Source organism: Cebus imitator, unplaced genomic scaffold, assembly GCF_001604975.1.
Source record: "Cebus imitator isolate Cc_AM_T3 unplaced genomic scaffold, Cebus_imitator-1.0 Scaffold103, whole genome shotgun sequence".
NCBI lineage: Eukaryota > Metazoa > Chordata > Mammalia > Primates > Cebidae > Cebus > Cebus imitator.
The window spans coordinates 933292-947692 of record NW_016107418.1 but is presented as its reverse complement, the minus strand read 5'-3'; positions in this window follow the sequence as shown (position 1 = coordinate 947692).

Sequence of the window (14401 nt, the reverse complement as noted above, 5' to 3'; positions counted from 1 at the left end):
ATAACTGAGCTGGTAATCCACAGATATCTAGTATTAGCAATGTTTTCTAACAAAATAATAAGAGTAGCACTTGTTATAACCTCTTTACTTTAACAATGCCTTTCATTGAAGCCATTCAGTAATTTTGCAGCTTATTATCACCTATATAACACCCCTGTTGCTACCATATCTAAAGGTGCACAAGCAGCCAGCCAGTGAGGGAAGGGGAAGCTCTTTCTTCTCAGCATGTCTTTAGAGCAGTGATTCTAAGTTGGAGCACACAGGATTCCTCTGGGGAGCTTTACACAGGCAGGTGTCTAGGTCCCACCCTGGCCAATTAAAATTTAATCTGGTGGGGAGGAACTGGGCATCAGTATTTTTTTAAAGTTCCCCGAGTGATCCTAATATGCAGCTAAGGTTAGGAACCACTGCCATTTGAGACTATTTGTACATTTCAGTGGCTGCTGAAAGTGATCACAGTTCTAAAAGGACACAGCATGTGGTTCTGGAAAAATCCATCTGTTTGTTCCAAAAATGAAGTACGTAAGTCAAATAGGCCTGAGGTCACTTGGGAAAGAAATCCAAGAGTTGGACCGGGAGCTCAAACCACAAAAATTCTAAATGCCACCATCACGTAGGTAGCTGGCCTTTTTCCGGAACTGCCACTGTTGACAGATGAGATGGTGCACACCGCCTCCCGTCCCCTTCACTGTTCCTCCGCTAAGCTCCCCTTGAAAACATTCCACAGGACTTCCTATGTCATAGTGATTAGAAAATTGAATACCTTTTATTTTAAAAGAAAAGAATCTCAGAGGATAAGCACATAGCTGACAAGTGGCCAATTCTGTTATTTTCCCCATGGATAATAAGGAAAAAATCATACATTATTTAATAATGTTATTTTCCTGTTGAATTCCAATGTATTTACAAATTATACATGTTTTATATGATGTTTCACTTTAGGGTTAACCCAAATAAGCATACATTTATTTTATAAATATAAATATATTATCTATTAAAAATAGTTCGTAGCAAAAACATAGGTTTAGCTATTTGACTCAAATTTCTTAAAGAAGCCATTGTCAGAAGAAAATATCCAGTAGAGCACACTGGACTTTCTGTCTTCACAGGAGAAGTAACACTTCCTCCTCTATTTACCTCTGAACTCTCTTCTCAAACCAGATGTGAAGACACAAGATGATAAAAGGATTTGACTTTTCAGTATCCCCTTTTGAACTGGGCACCACCCAGATGGAACATTCCCTTAACTACTCCCTTTAGAAATTATCTCGAGGTGAGTTTCAGTGTCTCATTTGATCACTTCTTTTACAAGACTGGAAACAATTTGAATGGAGTAAACTCCTGTACCAGACCTGGAGATTTAAATAAAGAAGAGGTTTATCTCTTATCTGAGGAGAGTTTTTAGTCCACAGCAATAGCCTGGAGACAAATACACTTCTGGGATCCCACAAAGGTGGTAATTAGGCAGCTTTTTATTGTGATGCAGTGAGTGTGCAAAAGACAGAGCTGGATTACTCTTAGGAACAAAATTGGCTTCCTGGAGAGCCAAAGAAGAAATCTGGCAACCTAAAAATATTTAAAGAGCTTATGACCCCCAAGGGAGAATTTCCAACTATTACGGTAGACAAGATTAAACATTTGCTGGGTTTGAAAAGGAGATTTTTAATGGAAAAACTCAGCAAAATAGAGCTTAGATAGATCATCTAAAAAAAAAAAGTAAGATCAGAACTATCATATACAGAGTAATCAAATTGGAGACTTTATATTTTCTTTATAATGACATAAAAAAAGGGATCTAAAAATAGATCCTACAGATAATGAGCTCTTCTTTCTCCTGCGTTTGTTAGAATATAACACCTTCATTATGCGGAGGACGTGTTCCAGCTCACCATCTCGCAGGCATAAATCCTGACGTGGTCTTCACAACCTTTTCCTCTGGCCTCTAATTACATTTCTGCTATTTATTTCTCAACACAGCCTACACTTCATGCGTTTCTTGTATGAATGAGTTGCAGTGTGTGCTGTGGTTATGCCGGTGGGCAGCAGGTCCAGCTCCCTCAAGTCTGGCTTTCCAACCTTGCCAATGACTTCACTTCTTTGTGTCTTAGTTTCTTTGGCTATATAATGGGGATTATAATAGCACCAGTCTCTGTGTGTTGTCAGGAGGATTAAGGCAGTTACTGCACAGCATAGCACTGAGGAAAGTACCCAACACACAGTAAAAACACGACAAATGTTGGTCATTATTATCACCACACTGCATTCCCTTAGTGCCTATAAAAATAGCATATTCTTAAAATAAAAAACAAGACACATGGTCTAACAAAAGATTGTTTTCAGATTCATGGATTTATGTGGAAATTCTCACAAGACATTTAGTTATACATTAAGGTATCTATTTTATTACTATAATTACTTACAATCCTAAAATCCAAGAAGTATTCCACAGCATGGTCCCTGACCTCAAGCAGTTTATATTCCACTTGAGAGACAGAACATATGCCCATGAACTATTAAACACAAATCCGAAGCAGTTTATTATTGTGTATAGTTCAGAAGGTAAGAACTACAAAAATGGGGAGAAGGAATTCTGAGGGAATCAAGTCTCCATTGTGCACATGCAGTTGATAGAGAACTACGATTGGACCATGAAATAAACGGAAGGAAAATGAAGGGACTTTCCAGCAGGCAGGAAGTCATGAGGGTAAGAGCAAGTCAACAGAGCCATTCATCTGCAGCAGGTGATTTGCCTCTGAAATTAGGTGAGATTGGTGGATGAGGTACAGGTTAAGCGGTTGAGGGCTTCAAATGCCAGAGGGAAGACCCTGACTTCACCCTGAGAATCTCTGAAGTTTTGTTAGTTGGAAAGTGGCATAAACACAGATATGTACAAGATAGGTTCATATAGGGAGAGACAGGAAGCAACGAGAAACACTGATGGTTTTTAATAATAATCCAGGTATAACTCAAATGGGGCCGACCAGGGTGGGGACACTAGAACATAAAGGAAGTGGCAGACAGTCATAAAAGCATGACAAAGACTCATCCCCTTCACTCCATTCTCACTGTCCAAATCCTCCCACACCAGCCTTTGCTATCTGAGCACATCAAGCCAAGTTCAGGAGCGCCAGATGCAGCTCTAGGGTTTTCCAAGGTCCTTGTGGACAGTCTCATTCTGATTCCCATTTGCTCCCACTTGTCCTTCTATGATGCGTACCTAGTAGATTCCAAAAATATAAAATCATAGTCATGTCTCTTTCTAAAGGCGTGTAGTACTTTGCAGTCGTGTAGGGCTTCTAAAAATATTTTTATTCATACTGATTAATAATTTTAAATTAATGTCATTAGTAATTTAGTAGTTTTAAAAGTTAAACTAGTGTACACTTTAAATGGGTGCAGTTTATTGTACCTAAATCGGTCCGCAATAAAGTTCATGAGAAACAAAAATACGTTTAATGATTAAAGATACAGAGAGGTGGCAATTATTTGAAGGTCAAGTTAAAGAAGCTTAATTAGCCAGTTTCCTTTGTCCCAAGGCATTAACTACTGTCATTTGGAAGTTTATGTGTCATTTGTTATAAGCATGATAACATATACTGTATCATGGGATCGTTTCTTGTGCAAGATTAACAAAATGTAATAACCAAAACAATCAAGTTCTATTTCTATGAATATGGGGAGTGGAAACTACATTTAACTGCTTTCACTTGGTACCTCATTGGAATAGCCTTGGATAGTAACTCAAAGTGATGATTAGTCTAGATAACTTCTTAAAATGCCTTTCAACTCAGCAAGTAACATATGGATTAGTGATCTCTAATCCATATGTTTAGAGTTTAATAATGGAGATAGCAGCATGTAGAGAAATGCGATTGAAAGAGTGGTCTCCAGATTGGCAGCATAGGCGTCACCTGGGAGCCTGTGTTAGACGTTATTGAGCTTCACCTGCCTCCTCCTAAATCAGTGGGGATGGGCTAGGAATCTAGCAATTGTGTTTTATATCAGCAGTGGGGAGGCTCTGTGTGTGTGCACACCTGTGTGTGAGCTACAGTCCACATGGGGTGGGAAGCAGAAACAATGAAGAGTCACATGGCTAAAAATAAGATAGATTTAGTTGATTTTTATAGTAATAGGTATGGAATATTCCACTAATTATTTTTAGATTTTAGACTGTTTCCAGTCAAAACAACAGCCGGGCGCAGTGGCTCACGCCTGTAATCCCAGCACTTTGGGAGGCCGAGGCGGGTGGATCACGAGGTCAAGAGATTGAGACCATCCTGGTCAACATGGTGAAACCTCGTCTCTACTAAAAATACAAAAAATTAGCTGGGCATGGTGGTGCGTGCCTGTAATCCCAATTACTCAGGAGGCTGAGGCAGGAGAATTGCCTGAACCCAGGAGGCGGAGGTTGCGGTGAGCCAAGATCGCGCCATTGCACTCCAGCCTGGGTAACATGAGTGAAACTCCGTCTCAAAAAAAAAAAAAAAAAAAAAAAAAAAAAAAAAAAAAAAAAAAAAAAAAAAAAACCCAAAAAAAAAAAAAAAAAAAAAAAAAAAACTCAACAACAGTTAAATGTATACCATAAGTACTATCTTACAGTACTTCCCAGGAAAGGAAGAAAGAAGATAAAGAGAAGGTAGTGAAACAGAGTAGGAAGAATTCATTTTCATTTACATATTGCTCCATGCACTCAGAAACAAATGTTACTCTGTGATTACTACTCCTATCATTTGGGGGAGTGAGAGTACCCTTTAAATTAAAAATGGTTCCAATAGACTTTTCTTATCTACATTTTTTTTTGAGATAGAGCCTCGCACTGTCACCCAGGCCGGAGTGCAGTTGGCCCACTGCAACCTCTGCCTCCCAGGTTCAAGCAATTCTCCCTGTCTCAGCCTTCGAGTAGCTGGGATTACAGGTGCTCGTCACTGTGCCCAGCTAATTTTTATATTTTTAGTAGAGACAGGGTTTTGCCATGTTGGCCAGGCTGGTCTTGAACTCCTGATCTCAGTGCTCCTCCTGCCTCAGCCTCTCAAAATGCTGAGATTACAGTTGTGAGCCACCAAGCCCAGCCCTTATCTACATTTTTTTAAAGCACACATCTTTCAGAAATGCTTTTGCTCCTGGAATCTAATTCCAGCAGATAGTCTAACCTCCTACACATTGCAGGAACCCCCGGTCATTGTCTCGGGAGGGAGCCACACAGCCTCTGCTCTGGCAGCTGTCCTGTATGCTACCTTACAGACCCTACAGCCACCCCTCAGGCTTTGCAACTGTCGATGTGGGCTCGCCTTCCCCGAGTGCCTTGCTCTGCCACAGTTCAGTGCCTTCGCATGTGCTCTTCCTTCTGCCTGAAATCTCCTGCCTGTACTGGTCTACCAGGAAAACCCTACCCAACCACCAAGCCTCAGCTCAAATGCTGTGTCCTGTGGAAGCTCCTCTGGGCAGATTTAAGGGCTTTTCTCCTGGACCTCCCACAGATACACACATGCACACACACTTACCTTTGTACACACATCCATTATAACCACTATCTTCTCTCATTGTATATGTTTATTACACTCAAATTCATCTCTCCACTAGACTAAGTCCCTTGAGGCCAGGAATGATATTTTGCTTTTGCATTCTCAGCAGCTAGTGGAAAGATGTATTTGTAACACTTTATTGCCCAGTAATGAAGTATTACTTAATGAATAAATCAAATGCATGAATGTATGAATAAATGATACCTAAACAAAGTTCCACAGAAGCCTAGAAATGGGAGCTATAACCAGTGACTGGCCACACTGAAGAAGCAGCATCTGACCTTGTATTGAAGAACAAGTTGGATTTTACTTGGCAGAAAAAAAAAAAAAGGAGAGGACTATAAGCGGAAAATAACAGGAACAAAAGCATAGGAATGGGCAATACATGGTCTTCTCAGAGAGCACCTCATGTTACAGGTCCAGTGGAAGACAAACATGAAAGAGGAAGCTGGGACCCGATGCTTGGGCCGGAATAATGTACGTGCTAAGGAGTGTGGGCCTTATTCTGGACATAATAAAGAACCATGAAAAGTTTTGAGTAGGGAAGAGACACGACCAGATACGTGACTTGATTGGAAATTGTTTCGAAGGGAATTGCTGTGGTCTGGGCAATTGAAGTAAGAGAAAGCCTGATAGAGTTGCCGCAGCAGTAGGAGGAAGAAAACCAAGTAAATTTGAGAAAGATTTTGGAAATAGGATCAAGATGACTTGGCAACCAACTGAATGTGGGAAGTGAGGAAGCAGTGAAGCTGAAGCTTGGCCAAGCTTTCTGACCTGGCAACTGAGTGAATGCTCAGACACCACCACCTACGAGAGTATCATCTTCACAAGCAGACTGCAAGCTCTCAGAGAGCAAGGCCCTTACTCTTGGTGTATCCTCGACATCTCTTGCAGCTCCTAACACTGATCGTGCATTCAGAGGTTCTTAGTAAACATTTGTTGAAAGAATTGATGATGTTTCTTATACTCACCAAATATGTCAAAAAGGAAAATATTATAATCTAATGTCTTTTTTCGGACACATTTTTAGATTCTCAGCATGTTTTTCCACCACAAGTGAATTCACACTGTGTCAACTACATCATTCAACTTGTACACCCACAAAAGTGACCCATCACTGCACAAACTGAAATCTCCTTTAAGACTGTGTGTGCTGGGGGAGGACAGCCAAAAGGTTGGTATTTTTGCTTTCTGTTTTTTTAGAAAGAGGGCTATATTTTTGGTCCTCTGAAAATGAATCCAAAACAATAAAACAGGCTGAATGTTTTCCTCTAGTGGAAGGAAAGAAAGCAAACCTACTACAGGTAAATTGAAATCTTCAAACAGACCCATAACACATTGCTGAGACATTCTTGAGATAATGGCTTTAGTTAGACTGGGGCCACAAATCTTTGCATTTCTCCATTCTCCTGGCAGGACTGATGAGATTTTATGGCAGGCAAGCTGTTTATCCCTTGGGTGACATTGGCAAACACATCTATATTTTTATCAATCAAGGTTTTCTGCACTGCAGCTTTTTTCCCATAAAGATGGCCCCAGCCTGGATCACAACATTTGCAACATGTAAGAACCTCATTCCTTCTCATCAACACTCCACCCATCTTTTTCTGTTATCTAGATCTAATCACGTGTGTCCTAACATCACATTACTCCATAACAAGGGGCAGGAAGAAGAAATGAATTAAAGGAAAAGAAAAAAAGTTTTAGATGGCAACCCACAAGTTGATACAGGGCTGATAGCTCCATGTCCAGAATATTATATGTGCCCAATAGGCCAGTAGATGTGCAGGCAAGCTGTTGCCTACAGTACTGTGCTGCTGAATGGGCAGAAAAAAGCTCTCTTCCATCTGCAGTGACCAGGAATATGAGGAGGTGACCGCCACTCCAGTTTAGGACAGGGATTTGATTTCCCCTTGTAGCTTTCGTATTGCCTGAATTCACCTGCAATGCCTGTTTTCAGTACTTAATAATTAATACTCATATACACATAAGTATACAAACTCACATATTTAACAGTTGCCATCATAAACTCTCAGGATGATGTATCCATTCTACTTTTGTAACCTGGAAAATGTCCCCAGATTTCCAACCAAGGAGATACTGGGGAGATGGCTCTGCAAAAATCCAGAAACAGGTTTTGGTTCTGGTTCTCCCATTGAATATATCTATAATACCTGGACAGAATGCTTGGAGCAGCTGCTTGAGAACTCTTTAAAAAGGAAATAGTAGCAGGCAGATTGCAGAAGAAAACCAGAATTCAAAAGTATCACCAGCTGACTGTGGATTTGCCATGTTTACCCTCTGTATTCTCTGGATAGTACTCAGCAGTTAGTACTTCCAAGAAGTCAGCATCGGTGTGACAGGGGGAGTTCCAGCATAAACCTTCTAGTTCAGGCTCAAGGTGAGAGAAAAGAGTGTTCTGGCAGTGGCAGCCACAGCGTGGAAGGCCCACAGCACAGAATATGCTGTCGAAGGGGTACCTTCCTCTTCAATCAAAGGAACCATGGTCCCAAGAGCATGCTTTTTCTTTTCTCTGGGTTCCCACCACTTGGTCCTGGACATGGGCAGAGTCACAAGAAGTGCACAGAAGAGCAGGGTGATAGGCTCCAGCTTTCTGGATGGATAACCAAAAAGACCATCCTGGGAAACTGGAAAGTGACAGGGAGATTGTAGAGAGAAAGGAGCTTGGGAAAACAAACCCAGACTGATTTGCTAGCTTTGGGGCACACCCCTGAGCTATGCATGCTTGGGTCTGATCACAAACATCATAACAGCCTTTGAGAACTGAATGAACAGCTGCGTCACCATCTAGGTCCCATCCTGACTATGAAATAATAGACGTCCAGCAGAAATGTAAACAGGACCACAGTGACTTTGAAAATAGAACTGATATTGCAGCCACAACCACAGAAAGCTGATGAGAGCTTGCAGTCTAAACCAATTGTGTCAACTGTTAAAAAAAAATACGTAAATGAACAAACCTTCTGTACAGGATTTGAACAAGACCTAGTATCTCATAATATTCAAAATGTTCATGATACACTCCAAAACTGCTCGGCATATGAACCAGGAAAATCTCAACTCATGAGAGAAAAGACAATCAGTGGATGTCAATATGAAGAAAACACGGATGTGACGGTTACTTGACAAGAACTTAAACCATCTATGATAAAAATGTTCCAAGAAGTAAGAACCAACACTCTAGGAAGCTTTAGCAAAGAGAATAAAGATTGACCAAAAAATAAATAAATAACCCAGAACTTCAGGGTCCTCTGTAACAATTCCCCAAAAGCCTAATATTTTTGTCATCAGAGCCCCAAAAGGACAGGAAAAAGTGGGGTGCATAAAAATACCCAAAAAATAGACTGGAAACTCCCCAAATTTGGCAAAAAGCACAAACTTATAGAAATTCAATGAACCCCAAACAGAACAAACCCAAAGGAACCTATACCCAAACACAATCTAATCTGCTAAGAACTAAAAATAACCCCCAAAATTATTAAAACAGTCAGAAAACCAACACACTATTAAAAGTGGAACAATTAAATGACTATAGAGTTCTCATCTAAAACAATTGGAGGCAAGAAGGTAAAGTGCTGAAAGAAAAAAATTGTCACCCTAGAATTATATATTCTAAGAAAATATCCTTCAGGGATGAAGGTGGAATAAGAACATTCTCAGATGAATGAAAAATAAGAAAATTTGTTGGCAGCAGTCATGCTGTAGAAGAATTACTAAAGAAAGATCTACAGACAATTACCTTGTGTGAAAGAAGGTGGACTCAAAAGATTATGCACTGTAATCATTTCATTTATATAGCACTTTCAAAAAGATAAAACTGTGGCAACAGAGTGCAGATCAGTGGTTGCTAGGGGTCAGGAGTGGGATGAGGGTGTGATTAAAATGGGACAGCATGAAGAAATTTTGGAGTGATGAAGCCATTCTACAACCTGATTCTCTGCACTCATTACAAGGCGAAGAATTCTACACACACTCGAGGTCGATTTTGCTGCATGTTAATTTTTTTTTTTTTTTTTTTGAGACGGAGTCTCGCTCTTGTTACCCAGGCTGGAGTGCAATGGCGCGATCTCAGCTCACCGCAACCTCCGCCTCCTGGGTTCAGGCAATTCTCCTGCCTCAGCCTCCTGAGTAGCTGGGATTACAGGCACGCGCCACCATGCCCAGCTAATGTTTTGTAGTTTTAGTAGAGATGGGGTTTCACCATGTTGACCAGGATGGTCTCGATCTCTTGACCTCGTGATCCACCCGCCTCGGCCTCCCAAAGTGCTGGGATTACAGGCTTGAGCCACCGCGCCCGGCCCTGCATGTTAATATTTTTAGGCCAATAAACAAGAGATGTTGCTCCCTAAGAACGTTTTAGTCTAAACAATACTGAATAACACTTCACCTTTCTTGGATACCTGCTTGTGAAGGTCATTGACAAGGCCAATGTGAAGTTGTTTCAGCTGCCCTTGAGTGCGCAGCTCACAGCTGAATTTACCCTCCTCACCTGCCCTACTGCCAGTTAAAGCTGAGAAAAGGTCACATGTTTGAGCTGAACAATGAATAAGAAGTCAGGAAGCATTTTGTGAGACAGCCCCCTTCTGCAAAATCTATAAAGCTCACCTCCCTTCACCTCTCCTGAAAAACAAGATAAGAAAAAAAAAACAGAGTTGGGAGTGTAAATTAGTACAACCATTGTGGAAGACAGTGTGGCGATTTCTCAAGGATCTAGAAATAGAAATTCCATTTGACCCAGCAATCCCATTTCTGGGTGTATACCCAAAGAACTATAAATCATTCTACTATAAAGACACATGCACACGTATGTTCATTGCAGCCCTGTGTACAATAGCAAAGACCTGGAACCAACCCAAATGCCCATCAATGATAGACTGGACAAAGAAAATGTGGTACATATACACCATGGAATACTACACAGACATAAAAAATGATGTCCTTTATAAGGACTTGGATGAATCTGGAAACCACCATTCTCAGCAAACGACACAAGAACAGAAAACCAAACATCACATGTTCTCACTCATAGGTGGGTGTTGGACAATGAGAACACGTGGACTCAGGGAGAGGAGCATCACACACTGCGGGCACTGATGGGGGGGACTGGGGAGGGACAGTTGGGGGGTGGGGAGGGATAACATGGGGAGAAATGCAGGATATAGTCAAAGGGGGAATAGAGGCAGCAAACCACCTGGTTATGTATGCACCTATGCAACAACCCTGCATGACCTGCACATGTACCCCAGAACCTAAAGTAAAATAAAATTTAAAAAGAAAAGAAAAAAACCATTGAACTCATGAGGATCAGGACTCATAGATCTAGGTGTCACCTCATCATTGGAGCACCCACTTGTGAGTTTCTTTCCTAGTTGCTGCACCCCAAAATGTGCAGCAGAGCACAGAAGGCCTTGGAGCCCCTACCTGCTGCACCACCCTACCACTGGTGTGTAGAGTATTTCCCTTGCAGCAGATACACTTTTGGTCAAAATAATAGTTCTCCTTTTGTGTCAGGTGGTTGGTATTCTTATTTTTGCCTTTGGCAGACCCCTAGGAGGAAAAGAGAATCGCATGTTTGCAGGAAAAAGGATAAAATAAAACCTTAGGCATTGTTCTAATACTGCAGTTCTGCATTGTTTAAAAACTGTTTGTGCGACTCCCTCCCTCTTAAGGCAGGCATTATGCCTTACTCAGTCTTGTGTCTCCAGGGTATTGTACAGTGGTAGACACGAGGAGGCACTCATAGAGATGTGGGTTGTAAATCAGTGAATGCATGCACCCATTGCTGAATAAATGAACCATGTGACTGATACAGTTCTGCAAATACAGCAGATGCCCAAGTGGGTCTCTTGCTCCTGACAGCTGGCAAAGGTGGTGATGATCTAGTGGCCTAGGAAGGGCAGGGTGCCAATGGAGAGGTCCAGGCTGGTAACTGGAAGGCAGGAGAAATGGGCCATAGCAGGCAGCTCATCCCCCTGCTTCATGGATTGGCATGAGCAGTGCATCACTAGGATGAGCAGAAGGAAGGAAATCAGCAACAGAAAACATAGGCCCAGTGAGATGCTCTAAGGTCAATATTCAGACCAAAACATCACTCCTCTAAAGTGTTTCCTGTTCCATGAGATGCTCCTTCAAATAATGTACCCTCCTCAAACACGTTTAAGAAACACTCTATGCTGTGTGTCCTTCTTAAAGATGCACAATATATATTTGCTTATTAAATCCTCTGGAAAGTCTCAGAGTAAAGAAATGTTTATTTTTAATTAAAAAAAAAATTTTTTTTTTTAGATGGAGTCTCGCTCTGTCGCCCAGGCTGACATACAGTGGCGGAATCTCGGCTCACTGCAACCTCTGCCTCCTGAGTTCAGGAGATTCTCCTGCCTCAGCCTCCCAAGTAGCTGGAACTACAGGCGTGTACCACCACACCCGGCTACTTTTTGTATTTTAGTAAAGATGGGGTTTCACCATGTTGGCCAGAATGGTCTCAGTCTCCTGACCTCATGATCTGCCCACCTCAGCCTCCCAAAGTGTTGGGATTACAGGCATGAGCCACTGTGCCCAGCCTAAGTTTTTAATATTTAGTTGAGGTAGAATGAACATATGCACAGATCTTGTGTTCAGCTCAATAATATTTGAGAGTTTAATGCTCCATTTACCATCATCCAAAATAAGAGGTAGAACATTTCTATCACCCCAGAAAGTTTCTCCATGCCCCATTCTAGTCAAAGCCCTGTCCCCACTCGGAGACAGCCACTGTCTCAGCACTCATCAACATCATCTGGTTTTGCTCCTTCTTAGAATATGCCATATGTATTTTTGTGTGGCTTGCTTCTTTTGCTCAGTGTGAGATATTTTGGTTTCATTAATGCTATTGTGTATATTAATAGTTCATTTTTTTATTGTCAAGTTGTATTGCATTGTGTGTAAACAAATTTTGATAGAGATTATATACAGCTATATTATAATATACATAGATCATATATATACATATCTCATAATTTGTTTATCCATTTTCCTGTTGATGGACATTTGGGTGGTTTCCAAGTTTTGACTAGAATAAATAAGGCTGGTATGAACATTCTTATGTAAGCCTTTTTGTAGACATGTTTTCATTTTTCTTGGGTAAATATGTAGAAGTGAAATTGCTGGGCCATAGGGTATATATGTTCAACTTTATAAAAACTGCCAAACAGCGATCCAAAGTGGTTGCACCTGCTTAACTTTTTAAACTTAGCATTTCCTGTATTCATTTGACCACAAAGTCCCAGAGATCTGTAAAATGAGCAGGTTGGACTAGATCTTTTATTTTTTTTTTTTAGACAGAGTCTCGCTCTGTCACCCAGGTGGAGTGCAGTGGCTTTATCTTGGCTCACTGCAAGCTCTGCCTCCCAGGTTCAAGTGATTCTCCTGCCTCAGCCTCCTGAGTAGCTGGGATTACAGGCACATGCCGCCACATCTGGCTAATCTTTGTATTTTCAGTAGAGACGGGGTTTCACCATGTTGGTCAGGCTGGTCTCAAACTCTGACCTTACGATATGCCTGCCTCGGCCTCCCAAAGTGCTGGGATTACAGGTGTGAGCCACCACATTGGGCTGCATTTCTGTGTATCTTGAGTAGAAACACTGGTTGTCCTTTGCTCTGGAGTGTCTTTTGAAGGATGTTTCTGTAGTGAACAAACTTGAAAACAGGGATCATGTGTACCTTGGGAGCAAAGGGCAGGTTTGCCTACATCCTTGGAAGACACAGATAATATGTAATCCTGAAATCAAGGGTGTGCATGCTTACTGCCCTTGGTCCAGGTCCCCGAAGCCCAGAATTCCTCTCCCAAAATGCAACCCACTGTATTTGCATGTATAATCTGACCCTTTTCAATCACTCTTTTGAGACGTGGAGGCCAGTATAAATTGTTTAAAGCATGCTGACAGTTTATCTGCTGCTATGGCTGTACATAATAAACCGTCTCTCTGACTCAGCACTCTCACGTCTTTTCCCACTATCCATGAAACTAACTTGGGGTAAGCTAACTTGTTTGCTTGTGAGCGGGATAAAATCTCAACCCCTTCAAAAGTTCTTGACAATTACATATGAATTCTTGAGTAAAAGCAAAAGCTCTTTCTTCACACAATTCCTGAGTCTAATTTGTCAACAAAAGGAACTAATTCTAAAATCAGATTTCTTTTTTAAAACAAGCGTTCAAAAAATTAAAGATTTCTCAATATGTTGTTCATTTTTAATCCTAACGGCTCTGGAGCAAGTATTTTCCTCCACTTTTTCAAAAGTTATTTTGCTGCCCCCAAAAAGATACTCCCTTCATTCCAGGAACTAACACAATAAAACATCTCTCAGATCCTCAGAGAATCAAACTCAGCCTCAGCTGCTGAGATCACTGGTACCGCCCAAGGGCAAGGGCCTCCTGTGCTTCTTCAATTTCAAAGGTTGGCTGGCTCACTGCCCCAGCCCGCCCCCATGGAAACTCTGAGCAAGGCGCAGCTCCTGCATGGTTTCTGAAAGGCAGAAGATAAATGTCTATCCACAGTGCAAACAGTAGAAGAGCCCTTCAGCACATCTCTGCCCAGAAAGCAGAGGGTCGGTGGCAGGGTGCCCACACATTCCACTTGCCAGGAACAGTCCAGGGTCTTGTTGTTCTGCATTTGCACAGAAAATTAGACAGTTCTGGAAGTCGAAGGACACAGATGATGCTGTAGTTCCAACCCCACAGCCCATGTGTCACCTCCTCTTTTGTTTCATTCACTTCATGGATGTGATCTTTTGAAAATGATCTAAGTCACATGAAGGCTTCCCATTCACTCCTAGCTTCATATAATTGTATCCTCCTCTAAAATCCTGACCTTCCCTTAACT